Below are 13,554 nucleotides of genomic sequence, written 5' to 3'. Positions count from 1 at the left end.
AGAAAACAATGGAGGAGAATCACATCTATTGATATCATCCCCTTATTCATTTTGATCAACCTAGAACTCAAGTCAGCTCGGTGCACAAAACATCCCGCGTTAGTAGGGTTTGGGGAAGAGCTGCACCCCAAAGGTGTGTGATGTAGTAATGCAAGCATTAGTGGCTGCTTTCACGGCTTGAACTCAAAAAGAAAATATTAAAACAATAACTACAAAATTAAGTAAATCCAAGACTATTAATACTGCAAACTAAAGTGTTGCAAGTAGTGATTGGAATTTTCATTTTGAAGAATCTTTAGTAGCTGGGTTGAGCTCATCCCAAGCTTCAATCCAAGTAACCATTGCCTCTGAAAGCTTCAAAAAATGGGTGTATATTTTGCCAAGTTTTTCTTTGACCATCCTAGTAAGTTCAACAGCATTTTTGCACAGAATGTCGGGAAAAATGGAATGATCTCTTCTTGCCAGAAAATCCCATTGTATTCTTTCTTCAAGTTCACAAATGGATTGCTAGATTTGCTGTGATAGATGTAGGGTAAGCCAGTCTTGATTCCTAATCCCAAATGATCACATATTACCTGCAAATTGTTTAATTAACACACAATCATTTAACTCGAGCTTCCAACTAAAAGCTACTACAGTGGTCCATACTATCTGTCTTTTAAGGTTTTTGCACTTCCTTAAGGAAGTTATTTAATGGTCTTAATCTTAAGAGTATTTGTTTAAATCACAGGCGATTTATCTCTCCTTGAACATCTCATTTAATTATATATTTTGGAATAGTATAGGTAGATTTGAAAAAAAGTACATAAGTAACTTTTTGCTTTTCTAAAATGTCAATTAAATTTAGAACAATTTTAATTTGTCGAAACAACTAATATTTGGGACTGAAGAGTACTATTTCTTCTGTCCATAAGTATTTGCACTTTTCCCTTCTAGAGTGTAAAAGACGAGTGAAACATAATTGACAATGCAAAAATTATATCTTTTGTCGTTTTGTTGTTATAAGAAAAAGCCGCAACTAGAAAGGTAATACTAGAGTTCTTTAATTAGTCAACTAGAAGGTCAAACAATGAATAAAAAACAACGAAGTTCAAAAAGTTAATCGTAATTGAAATTTTACCACCATGAGATACACTTGCAAAGAATTAAAAAGGTCGATCAGTATTCCGTCCTGTAGTTTTGTGCTTTTATAATAGTATATACACATAGAGATTAAATATATAATTACTTGATAACATGTAAACATAGTATGTGGTAAATTGCATGTTTTAAAGCTATGTTATTCAGACTATCTAAAAATGTGTCGCACCCGTGTCGGATCATCCAAAAAACACTTCTTTTGGAGTATCAGATAAATAACAGGTGACCTTTTTGAAGAGTCCGAGCAATATAGCTTTAAAGTACACCAAAAAGTATAGAAAATCTTTGCACTCTAAACATAAATTCTAAAAGAAGAACAAACCTAGTGTTCCTCTCAAGCGGTTTAACAAGCTGAGTAGGTGCGTCATTATCAGGGATATTTAGCCATAGTCCATGGGAAACTGCTGTTGGCACACCCTCACGAAGGCTAAAAGGGTAACACGCACAAAATCAGCTCCATCTCTGAATGGATCATACAATGTGTTGAAGAAAAAGGGAGTTGATGGGCACAAAAGGTTCAGTATGTGCTGTTCCAGTGCGTTTATATCTTTTCCACTTGGATCCTTTGCAACCTATGTTGAGAATCAAAGATTACAACAACAATTAACCTAGTATAATCCACCAGGTGGGGTTCGGGGAGGGTAGAGCGTACGCAGACCTTACCCCTATCTTGTAAAGATAGAGAGGCTGCTTCCGATAGAACCTCGACTCAAGAAAGATGAAAATGCAATAGTAATCACAGTAACAACAACAAGATAAACCAGCAGGTAACCCTAGAGATCTAAGAATAAGCAGATGTAAAAAGCTACTAATACTCCTGGTACAGAAAAGAGATCGGTGCGGCAACCTACCAACCCTCTACCCTGCTGCTCGACCTCCGCACCCGTCTACCAAGGGTCATGTTTTCAGTAAGCTGAAGTTGCGCCATATCTTGCCTAATCACCTCTCCCCAAGATTTTTTAGGCCTACTTCTCCCTCTCGTCAGGCCCACCACGGCCAACATCTCACATCTCCTCATTGGAGCCTCTGCACCTCTCCTCTGCACATGCATGTCCGAACCATCTCAACCTCCCTTCTCGCAACTTATACTCCACACTCCCACCTTATCCCGAATCACTTCATTCCTAATCTTATCTTGCCCGGTATGCCTACACATCCATTCATGATGCTGATTAATTAAGGTAAATATTTGTTAATCAATAGACACTCATTCAATAAATAAATAAATAAAAAGGATTCGGTGAACTAAAATAGTAAAAAGAGTCATTTGGCACAGCTTCGCCCGTAATATTCATTAAGTACTACTAAAAATAGGAGTTAGTGACAAACAAATGTTGTAGCTAAATAGAAAAATTCGTCATTAATTCTGTTTAACAATAGATTAGGAATAGATTATTTAAAGATTATGTTAACTACAGAATAGCGACAAAATTCGTAACTAATTTCAATCTTGTTTTTTTTTTTAGATATACACATATATGTAAATAATATAGTGCTTTAAAAGTTACGCGTATATACATATATATATATATATATATATATATATATATATATATATATATATATATATATATATGATAGATGGATATATAATGTTTGGACCTAATGCAAAATAAACCTTAATTTGGAACACAATAAAATCTCCGAACCTCTATAGTTCCGAATCAACTCACATGCAGGTAGAGATATGATAATAGTCCGTCATCGTTCACACAAAATCTTGTCAATATCTGCTAGCATGCATTATATTCCCATGAGCTTTCAAAGATCTAAACTTTACTCCAATGCAGAACAAAAAAACAAAAAAGATAGAATGTCCTACTTCTTCCGTCCTTTTCTATGTGATGGTATTACTATTTGCGGAGTTGAATAAGTTTTTCTTTAACTACAATTTTTTCTAACTTCTTTTAAATATTTTGAATCATTAGCTATATTGACTTGTGGTACTTTCTGTGTAGTTTTCAAATATATAATTTTACTATACCCGAGCTTATAATTAAAATGAAGTGTTTTAATCCTCGAACTTTGAACCCCTTCACATTAATTAAGACAAAGAGAGTAATATTAGAAACGAAGGGGTGGGGTAAGTGGACTCACAAAGCAGTCATCATCAATAGTGTAGATATACTTCTTCTTGGAAATCATGTAACCAAAGCATTGACAAGCAGAGTCCTTGAAGGAAATACAAGATGCCTTAGGACCTAGAATCCTATTTATATCATTATGATTGTAGAGCTCATAATCAAATCCATCAGATAATGGTCTTTGATGGATCACCATCTTGTACAATAATAAGATGATGTGGTCGAAAAAAAGGCCTCCACATTTCAAGAAAATTCAAGTTTCTAATTGTACGTATCACAATGTCTAGCTCATCTTTCAAGGGAGGTGAAACTGAGGCCGTGGTAGGGACCAATAATAATTAACTAGTGAAAATTATGAGTGTTTTAGTTTAGTAAAGGAAAGAGAGAATATAACAATGGGGGTGAGAGAGATAAAGAAGAAGAGCTTTTATATATATACAAGAAAAAAGACGTGTGGAGTGGAAAGGTGGTGTATTATACGGTCGGGGACTTGTTCAAAGGAGACGTTCCCTCAATCTGCGGTGTTAGTGACATACCATAAAATTGGAACGATATAAAAAAAATGACTGGGATTACTAAATATGGATGATACGCACAAATCAAATAATGGTTCATTTCATGTATTGGTTGGATCTTGTCTTTTGGGGAAATAGTTAATACTTATGAAAAAGTGTTGTCCCTACTATTCTTTAGCAAAACATTTGATCCATATGTATGTCACGACCAAACCAGAGGGCCATGAAAGGTACCCGCACCTAACCTACCGAGCACCACTTGAAATACAACTCATAACCATATCTGGGTGGACCACAAAGATAACTCATAATTATCATAATCTGTAAGGGCATGAGTCCACAAGTTAAATGCACATCTATTTGATCATCATCAACTATGCTCATATGCGCAAGCCGACAAGGCTGCCAAAATGATATACAAAAATATGAACTGATGAGGTTACAACACATCTAACTATATACATCTATCTACGAGCCTCTACATGGAGTGCATAGAATCATAAGGACAGGACAGGACCCCGCCATGCCCATATATACACAAAAGAATAATACTAGCTGAACTGTAGCTCCAAGACAAATGGAGCGCTCCTGTAATGTCACTGATGAAGCAGCCTAGGGGTTTGGTCCGTCTCCCTGTCTACTTGCGGGCATGAACGCATCGTCCATAACAAAAGGACGTTAGTACGAATAATGTACTGAGTATGTAAGGCATGAATAACAACATAATAAAAGTATGAAAGAAGTATGAGATAGAAGAAATAACCTGTGCATCTGTTTGCCTCTTAAGGCGGATATCATGCATGCTTAGCTTTAAAAAAAAACATTTTCATACATACATGCTATAAATGTTAGTGCTGCGGAACTGCAGCCCGATCCATATATCATATTATCCCGCGTCCGGGGTAACGTCATAATCTGCCCACTGCAGTGGTGTGCACATCTACGTGCCTGCCCAATCGACTATAGTGTGGCGCGGTGTGAGAAAATACATACATGTATATATGAAGCATGTATGAGAGCCCAAATGAAAGGTATAAATCTATCAGAGTGACGTAAGGTTGGTAGACCTCCAATTTCTATTATGGAATCATCATCATCGCTATATCTCACCTTGAAAGAACAACTACCATAAGGTGAGATCAACAATAATGAATAAAACCAATAGTCATGGAACAAACTCAATAATATCATAGGAACATCAAGAACAATAAGCTTTGAATCTCTAGAAATGTACCCATCATCATCATAAAGGACATTTAACAATGATATCATAGAAACCTTGAGAGTCATAAGCTTGTAGTATTCTTTAGGAATAAGGATATTATGGATATTGTGTGTAGGTTCACAACAAGGAATCATGCCTTAAGAAAGAAAATGTTAGCCTTAACATACTTGTCTCCTTAGTATACGGATCCCACGAGTCCTCGTACGCTCTGCAAATGATTATCTACAGTAAACGAAGTATCCGTATCAACATGGGTTTATAACTTATAAGGGAACTCATTTAGACATTTTTGTCGAACACCTTATGTGCATAAGATTCATGTAACTTGTTTTACTTGTTCCTATACATATTTTAGGCACCACCAACTCTTCCATCTTCACAAATCACTTAACAATCCAACATCTTCATACTACAACTCTATTTGCATAACCAGCCCAACAACATCACAACCATATCAAGTCTAGAAAAATTCATGACTCAAACATAGCTAAGAACAAGTTCTAGCACAATTAAACTTTACTTTCACATGTTCTTCTTCCCATAACTTGTGTGAAGGCCAAATAATACTATAAACATGAATATGGAGTAATAATCTTACCTTCAATCATAAGGATCACTCTAAATTCGAAATTCCTTCACCTCCAAGAAGTCTCCAAATTGAGCACCACAAGGAGAAGAACAATCTAATGATGATCATGGAATTCTTTATGTTAAAATCACTTGGTTTGTCCTTGATTTTGGTCTTAGATCATGTGAGGACTTGTAGAGAGAGTTTTGGAAGTGTCTAGGTCTAAAAATGGTGAAATAATGAGTGAGGGTCGAATTGGGTCTATTTATAGTAAGTCTAGAAAATTACGGACCGACACAACCTGCAGCGAGGTTTGTGGTGTCGCATAGCGTGCTCTGAGAGCCGCATGTCATGTTGCAGACCTTGAAAAATCATCAAAATTTTCTGTCACACTATGCTGCACACTCTGAGTCTCTCAAAACATGTTCTGCGTCTCACAGAGTGTGCTTTGAGAGCCACATATTGCGCCATAATGTGACACTTTGTCGAACTTTTGCTGAAACTTAACTCCAATGATACGACAAGTCTTGGACCTTCCCGAAGCTTACTAAACATGATTTTACTCTCTTATATACTCAAGATGGACATTTCTATCCTCATGACCTCGAAAAATTTGTCCTGCTTCCCAAACTAGGACAACTAATACTTGGCGAAACTCAACGTACAACAATGTGAGGTGTAACATCTTTCCCCCGTTAGAACACATTCGTCCTCGAATGTTAAACTCTTAGGGATTCTACAAAAAATTTTGCCAGAGTTTCCCCTGTAACTATACCGCTACCATCCTGTCACAACAATCCAAAATATACAATGCCTCATAGGGCAACAACAACAATAACAATAATGGCCCCATACGACCAAGAAATCATAAAAAGAAAGCATTACTCATGCGTACCCGAAAACAATGGTGTCTCTGTCTGAACCTTCTCTAGGAGTGGGAACAAATGTGGATACCTAGACTTCATAGCTTCCTCAGCTTCTCAAGTCATTTCTTCCCTATTATTATTTCTCCATAGAACTTTAACTGAAGCTACATCTTTTGTTCTTAATCTCCGAACTTGTCCATCTAGGATTGCAATGGGAACTTCTTCGTAGGATAATTGTTCAAAGGACCTTGACATCATCCACAGGTACAATTCTAGAAGGATCTCCAATGCACTTGTGAAGCATTGACACATGGAAGACCGGATGGACTGACTCCAAGTCTGAATGCAGATCTAACTCATAGGCTACTTGGCCCGCTTTGTGTATAATCCTGTAAGGCCCAATATACCGAGGACTAAGCTTACCCTTTCTGCCAAATCTCATAACGCCCTTCATAGGTGATACTTTCAAGAATACCCAATCATTAACTTGGAATTCTAAGTCTCGTTAGCGATTATCTGCATAAGACTTCTGACGACTCTGAGCAGTCAATAATCGATCCTGAATGAGCTTAACCTTCTTCACTGTTTGCTGGATTAAATCTGGCCCTATTAACTTAGTCTCTCCCACTTCGAACCATGCAATTGGTGATCTACACTTGCGCTCAGATAAAGCCTCATACGGGGCCATCTGGATACTGGAATGGTAACTATTGTTATATGCAAACTCAATGAGCGGCAAATGATCATCCCAACTACCTCCGAAGTCTAACACGCATGCCCGTAGCATATCTTCGAGAGTCTGAATGGTACGCTCAGCTTGTCCATCAGTCTGGGGGTGAAATGTTGTGCTAAGGCTCACCTGAGTTCCCAAACCTTCTTGGAAAGACTTCCATAAGTTAGTTGTAAACTGCGCACCTCTGTCAGAGATAATGGATATGGGAACACCATGGAGTCGTACTATCTCCTTGATATAAAGCTTTGCATAATCTTCAACTGAATATGTAGTTCTGACACGCAGAAAATGAGCCGATTTTGTAAGTCTATCCACAATTACCCATACGGAATTATACTTTCGCTGAGAACGAGGTAAGCCTGTAATGAAATCCATATTAATTACTTTCCATTTCCAAGTCGAAATTTCCATAGCCTGCAACAATCCCCCAGGCTTCTGATGCTCGATCTTTACCTGCTGACAATTTGGACATTGAGTTACGAACTCTGCTATGTCTCTCTTCATTCTGTCCCACCAATAAATTAACTTAATATCATGATACATCTTCGTCACCCCCGGATGAATAGAATAACAGGAACAATGGGCTTCTTCCAAAATCAGGTGACGTAACACTGTAACATCAGGAACGCATAGTCTACCTCGGTACCTGAGAACTCTATCTGTAGAAGTCTCAAATGCTGACTTATTCTTCTGAGGGAATGTATCTCTATAATGAACTAACATGTGATCCTCATACTGGCGCTCTTTCACCTCAGCTACTAAAGACGAGACAGTTGAATCCTGAACAGTGACTCCTGTATCGCCCGAATCCCATGATCGGACTCCTAGGCTAGCCAACTGCTGGAGCCCACGAGATAGCTCTCTTTTCTCTAGTTGAACATCACATAAACTACCTATGGATTTGCGGCTAAGAGCATCAACTACCACATTCGCCTTTCCAGGATGATATAAAATACTAATATCATAATCTTTCAACAGCTCCAACCATCGCCTTTGCCGTAAATTCAACTCTTTCCGTTTTAAAATATATTAGAGACTCTTGTGATCTGTATAAATATCAACATGAATGCCATACAAATAATGCCTCCACATCTTCAATGCATGAATCACCGCAACCAACTCTAGATCATGGGTCAGGTAGGTTTTCTCGTGTTTTCGTAACTGCCTTGAAGCATATGCAATAACTTTACCGTGTTGCATCAATACACAATCGAGCCCAACGCCTGAGGCATCACAATAAATAACATAGACTTCCGATCCTTCTGGAAGTGTCAGAATCGGGGCCGAAGTCAATCTATTTTTCAACTTATGAAAACTGCGCTCACAAGCATCCGTCCATTGAAATTTAGCTGATTTCTGAGTCAGCTTCGTCAGTGGTGCAGAAATAGAAGAAAAACCTTCTACAAATCTTCTGTAATAACCTGCCAAGCCCAGAAAACTACGAACTTCAGTAGGTGTTGTAGGTCTCGGCCAAGTCTTCACAGCTTCAATCTTCTGGGTATCCACCCGAATACCATCAGCTGAAATAATATGCCCCAGAAAAGTCACTGAATTCAACCAGAACTCACATTTTGAGAACTTTGCATATAACTTCTGAGCCTGAAGAACTCTAAGGACAACACGTAAATGATCTGCATGCTCTGCCTCGGATCGAGAATATACCAAGATATCATCAATAAACATAATCACGAACGAATCTAGGGAAGGCCTGAATACGCTATTTATCAAATTCATGAATACCGCCGGTGCATTTGTCAGCCCAAGCGACATTACTCAAAACTCAAAATGACCATCTCTAGTTCTGAAAGCCATCTTCGGAATGTCCTTCTCCCTAACTCTCACCTGGTGATACTCTGATCTCAAATCTATCTTTGAGAACCATTTAGCACCCTACAACTGATTAAATAAATCATCAATCCTTGGAAGTGGATACTTGTTCTTTATTGTCACCTTATTTAATTGTCTGTAATCAATACACATTCGCAAGGAGCCATCTTTCTTCCTTACAAACAACACAGGTGCTCCCCATGGCGATGAGCTAGGCCTAATAAAGCCTTTTTCTAGCAAATCTTTTAATTGCTCTTTCAACTCCCTCAATTCTACCGGTGCCATTCTATAAGGAGGAATAGATATGGGCTAAGTACCCGGTAAGACATCAATGGCAAAATCAATCCCCCGTTCTAGTGGAAGACCTAGAAGTGCGTCGGGGAATACATCCGGAAACTCATTAACTAATGGGACAGACTGAAGAGTCGGCGGCTTTGCTTCTGTATCTTGAACCCGGACTAAATGATAAATGCAACCTTTAGCAATCATCTTTCTTGCCTTGAGATAGGAAATAAACCTACCTCTCGGAGACGCTGTGTTACCCTTCCACTCTAGAGCTCGCTCTCCCAGGAACTGGAAACAAACTATTTTTGTCCTGCAATCAACATTGGCATAACAAGAAGCCAACCAATCCATGCCCATAATAACATCAAAATCTACCATATGTACTTCAACCAAATCTGCCATAGTATGATGGTCACAGACTATAACTACACAATTTCTATATACCCGACTAGCTATCACTAGGTCACCAACGGGGGTAGATACCTCAAAAGGTCTAATCGACTTAGGTTTCATCCAAAACCGACCAGCAATATAAGGAGTAACATATGACAATGTAGAACCTGGATCAATCAATGCATATACGTCATGTGAAGATACTGATAATATACCTGTCATAACATCGAGCGAAGACTCAAGATCCTGTCGTCCAACTAGTGCATAGATACAGTTCTGAAGATTGCTCGGGCTAGTTGCTCCCCCTCTACCTCTACCACGGCTTGTCGGTGTCTGTGAACTTTACCCTAGAGGGCGTACCGATGATGAAGAACTGGCTGCAGACCCTATGGGCTGAACCATACCTCTGCCACCTCTCGATGGACAGTCTGGCATCATATGGCCTAACTGACGCAGGCATAACAAGCATCTGAACCCAGGCGGCACTGTCCCGAATGTAGCCTACCACACTGAGTACATCGTGGTAAAGGTGGCCTCACCTGACCTGAATCACCCCTATACTTAGAACCTGAGACCCTGGAACTCTGACCTGATCCGGAATAAATAGGGCGATCAAATCTATTTCCTGCAAACCGCGGAGGTGCACTACCTGCTGAATGACTAGAGTGCCTGGAATACTATTGCCTCTGACCCCTTCCGAACTCACTAACAACAGCTGAGGATCTGGCCCTCTTACTATAACCCCTATTATGTTCACGCTCACTCCTCTGCTGCTGCTGTCGCTCCTCAAGATTCTGGGCATGAGCCTGAATACGAGAAATATCCATACCTTCCTAAAATGAGGCCATCAAACAATCATCGGTCAAATGTGGCCCCAACCCATTCACAAATCGGTGGACGCGATCTCCCATAGCTGGAGCATACCTGGCCAAGGAATTAAAATGAAGGCTATACTCTCAAGCACTTATGTTCCCCTGTATGAGGTTCAGGTCCCTATCAGCTACGCCCGTCGAACCTCTGGCGGCAAGTAATGTCGGAGAAAAGCATCTACAAACTCTTGCCACACCGGTGGAGGTGCATTTACCCCTCTAGAGGACACCCAGGCACTATACCAATGAACAACCACATCTCCCAATGTATAAGAGGCCAACTCTACCGACTCCACATCTGAAGCATGCATTACCCGCAATGTTCTCAACATCTCTGCTATGAAGTTCTGCGGGTCCTCATCTGGTTTGAACCCAAAGAACTTTGGAGGGTCCAAATTAAAGAAATCACGAACTCGAGCACTAACAGCCCTATCACCATGACCTGCACCCTACCGCTGGGCCTGAGCGGCTATTGACTGAGTCAACAATTGGATTGCGTCTCGCAAGTCCTGATCTAGAGCAACAGGGGGAGGGGCTGGAGGTTGAGGGGCCGGAGGGACAAGAGCCCTTCCATGCTCTTCTTCCACTGGAGGAATAAAGGTAGCATACGAAGAAGTGGCACTCTGAGCCTCACTGTGTCCTAACTTAGCCGAGGGTTCTCGGCTAGTACCTTCTCTAGCAGCGCGCAGTATTGCGCTGACTTTCTTCTTTCTCAGAGGCATCGCTAAAAATTAAACAAGGAAAAATTAGATAGTTGTATTCTTAACTTGGCTCTATTGCACGATCTAAGATGAGAAAGAAAGATCATTAGTTCCTAAATGCCCTGCAGCCTCCTGTTTATAAGCGTAGCGCACTTTACACCCATAAATAAGACTCTACTGACACGGCTCGTAGACACACCCTAAGACGAACTGCTCTGATACCACTTTTGTCACGACCCAACCAGAGGGTCATGACGGGTACCCAAACCTAACCTACCGAGCATCGCTTGACATACAACACATAACCATATCTAGGTGGACCACAAAGATAACTCATAATTATCATAATCTGTAAGGGCATGAGTCCACAAGTTAAATGCACATCTATATGATCATCATCAACTATGCCCATATGCGCTAGCCGACAAGGCTGCCAAAATGATATACAAAAATATGAACCGATGAGGATACAGAACATCTAACTATATACATGAAAAATACCAGCTGAACTATAGCTCCAGGAAAAATGGAGCGCTCCTATAATATCGCTGATGAAGCAGCCTAAGGGTCTGGTCCATCTCCCTATCTACCTGCGGGCATAAACTCATTGTCTATGATAAAAGGACATCAGTACGAATAATGTACTGAGTATGTAAGGCATGAATAACAACATAATAAAATTATGAGATAGGAGAAATAACATGTACATCTGTTTGCCTCTTAAGGCGGATATCATGCATGCTTAGCTTTTAAAAAAAATATTTTCATACATACATAATATAAATGTTAGTGCTGCGGAACGTGCAGTTCAATCCATATATCATATCATCCCGCGTCTGGGGTAACATCATAATCTGCCCACTGCAGTGGTGTGCACATCTACGTGCCTGCCGACCGACTATAGCACAGCGCGGTGTGAGAAAATACATACATGTATGTATGAAGCATTCATGAGAGTCCAAATGAAAGGTATAAATCTATCGGAGTGACGTAAGGTCGGTAGACCTCCGAATTTCTATTATGGAATCATCATCATCGCTATATCTCACCTTGAAAGAATAACTACCATAAGGTGAGATCAACAATAATGAATAAAACCAATAATCATGGAACAAACTCAATAATATCATAGGAACATCAAGAACCATAAGCTTTGAATCTCTAGAAATGTACCTATCATCATCATAAAGGACATTTAATAGTGATATCATAAAAACCTTGTGAGTCATAAGCTTGTAGTATTCTTTAGGAATAAGGATATTATGGATATTGTGTGTAGGTTCACAACAAGGAATCATGACTTAAGAAAGAAAAGGTTAGCCTTAACATACCTTGCTCCTTAGTATATGGATCCCATGAGTCCTCGTACGCTTTACGAATAATTATCTACAGTAAACGAAGTATCCGTATCAACTTGGGTTCATAACTTATAAGGGAACTCATTTAGACATTTTGTCGAACACCTTATGTGCATAAGATTCATGTAACTTGTTTTACTTGTTCCTATACATATTTTAGGCACCACCAACTCTTCCATCTTCACAAATCACTTAACAATCCAACATCTTCATACTACAACTCTATTTGCATAACAAGCCCCACAACATCACAACCATATCAAGTCTAGAAAAATTCATGACTCAAACATAGCTAAGAACAAGTTCTAGCACAATTAAACTTTACTTTCACATGTTCTTCTTCCCATAACTTGTGTGAAGGACAAATAATACTATAAACATGAATATGGAGTAATAATCTTACCTGCAATCATAAGGATCACTCTAAATTCGAAATTCCTTCACCTCCAAGAAGTCTCCAAATTGAGCACCACAAGGAGAAGAACAATCTAATGATGATCATGGAATTCTTTATGTTAAAATCACTTGGTTTGTCCTTGATTTTGGTCTTAGATCATGTGAGGACTTGTAGAGAGAGTTTTGGAAGTGTCTAGGTCCAAAAATGGTGAAATAATGAGTGAGGGTCGAATTGGGTCTATTTATAGTAAGTCTAGAAAATTCTGGACCGACACAACCTGCAGCGAGGTTTGTGGCGTCGCATAGCGTGCTCTGAGAGCCGCATGTCATGTTGCAGACCTTGAAAAATCATCAAAATTTTCTGTAACACTATGCTGCACACTCTGAGTCTCTCAAAACATGTTCTGCGTCTCACAGAGTGTGCTCTGAGAGCCACATATTGCGCCATAATGTGACAGTTTGTCGAACTTTCGCTGAAACTTAACTCCAATGATCCGACAAGTCTTGGACCTTCCCGAAGCTTACTAAACATGATTTTACTCTCTTATATACTCAAGATGGACATGTCTATCCTCATGACCTCGAAAAATTTGT

Source organism: Lycium ferocissimum, chromosome 11, assembly GCF_029784015.1.
Source record: "Lycium ferocissimum isolate CSIRO_LF1 chromosome 11, AGI_CSIRO_Lferr_CH_V1, whole genome shotgun sequence".
Lineage (NCBI taxonomy): Eukaryota > Viridiplantae > Streptophyta > Magnoliopsida > Solanales > Solanaceae > Lycium > Lycium ferocissimum.
Note: the sequence above shows the minus strand (reverse complement) of the source record.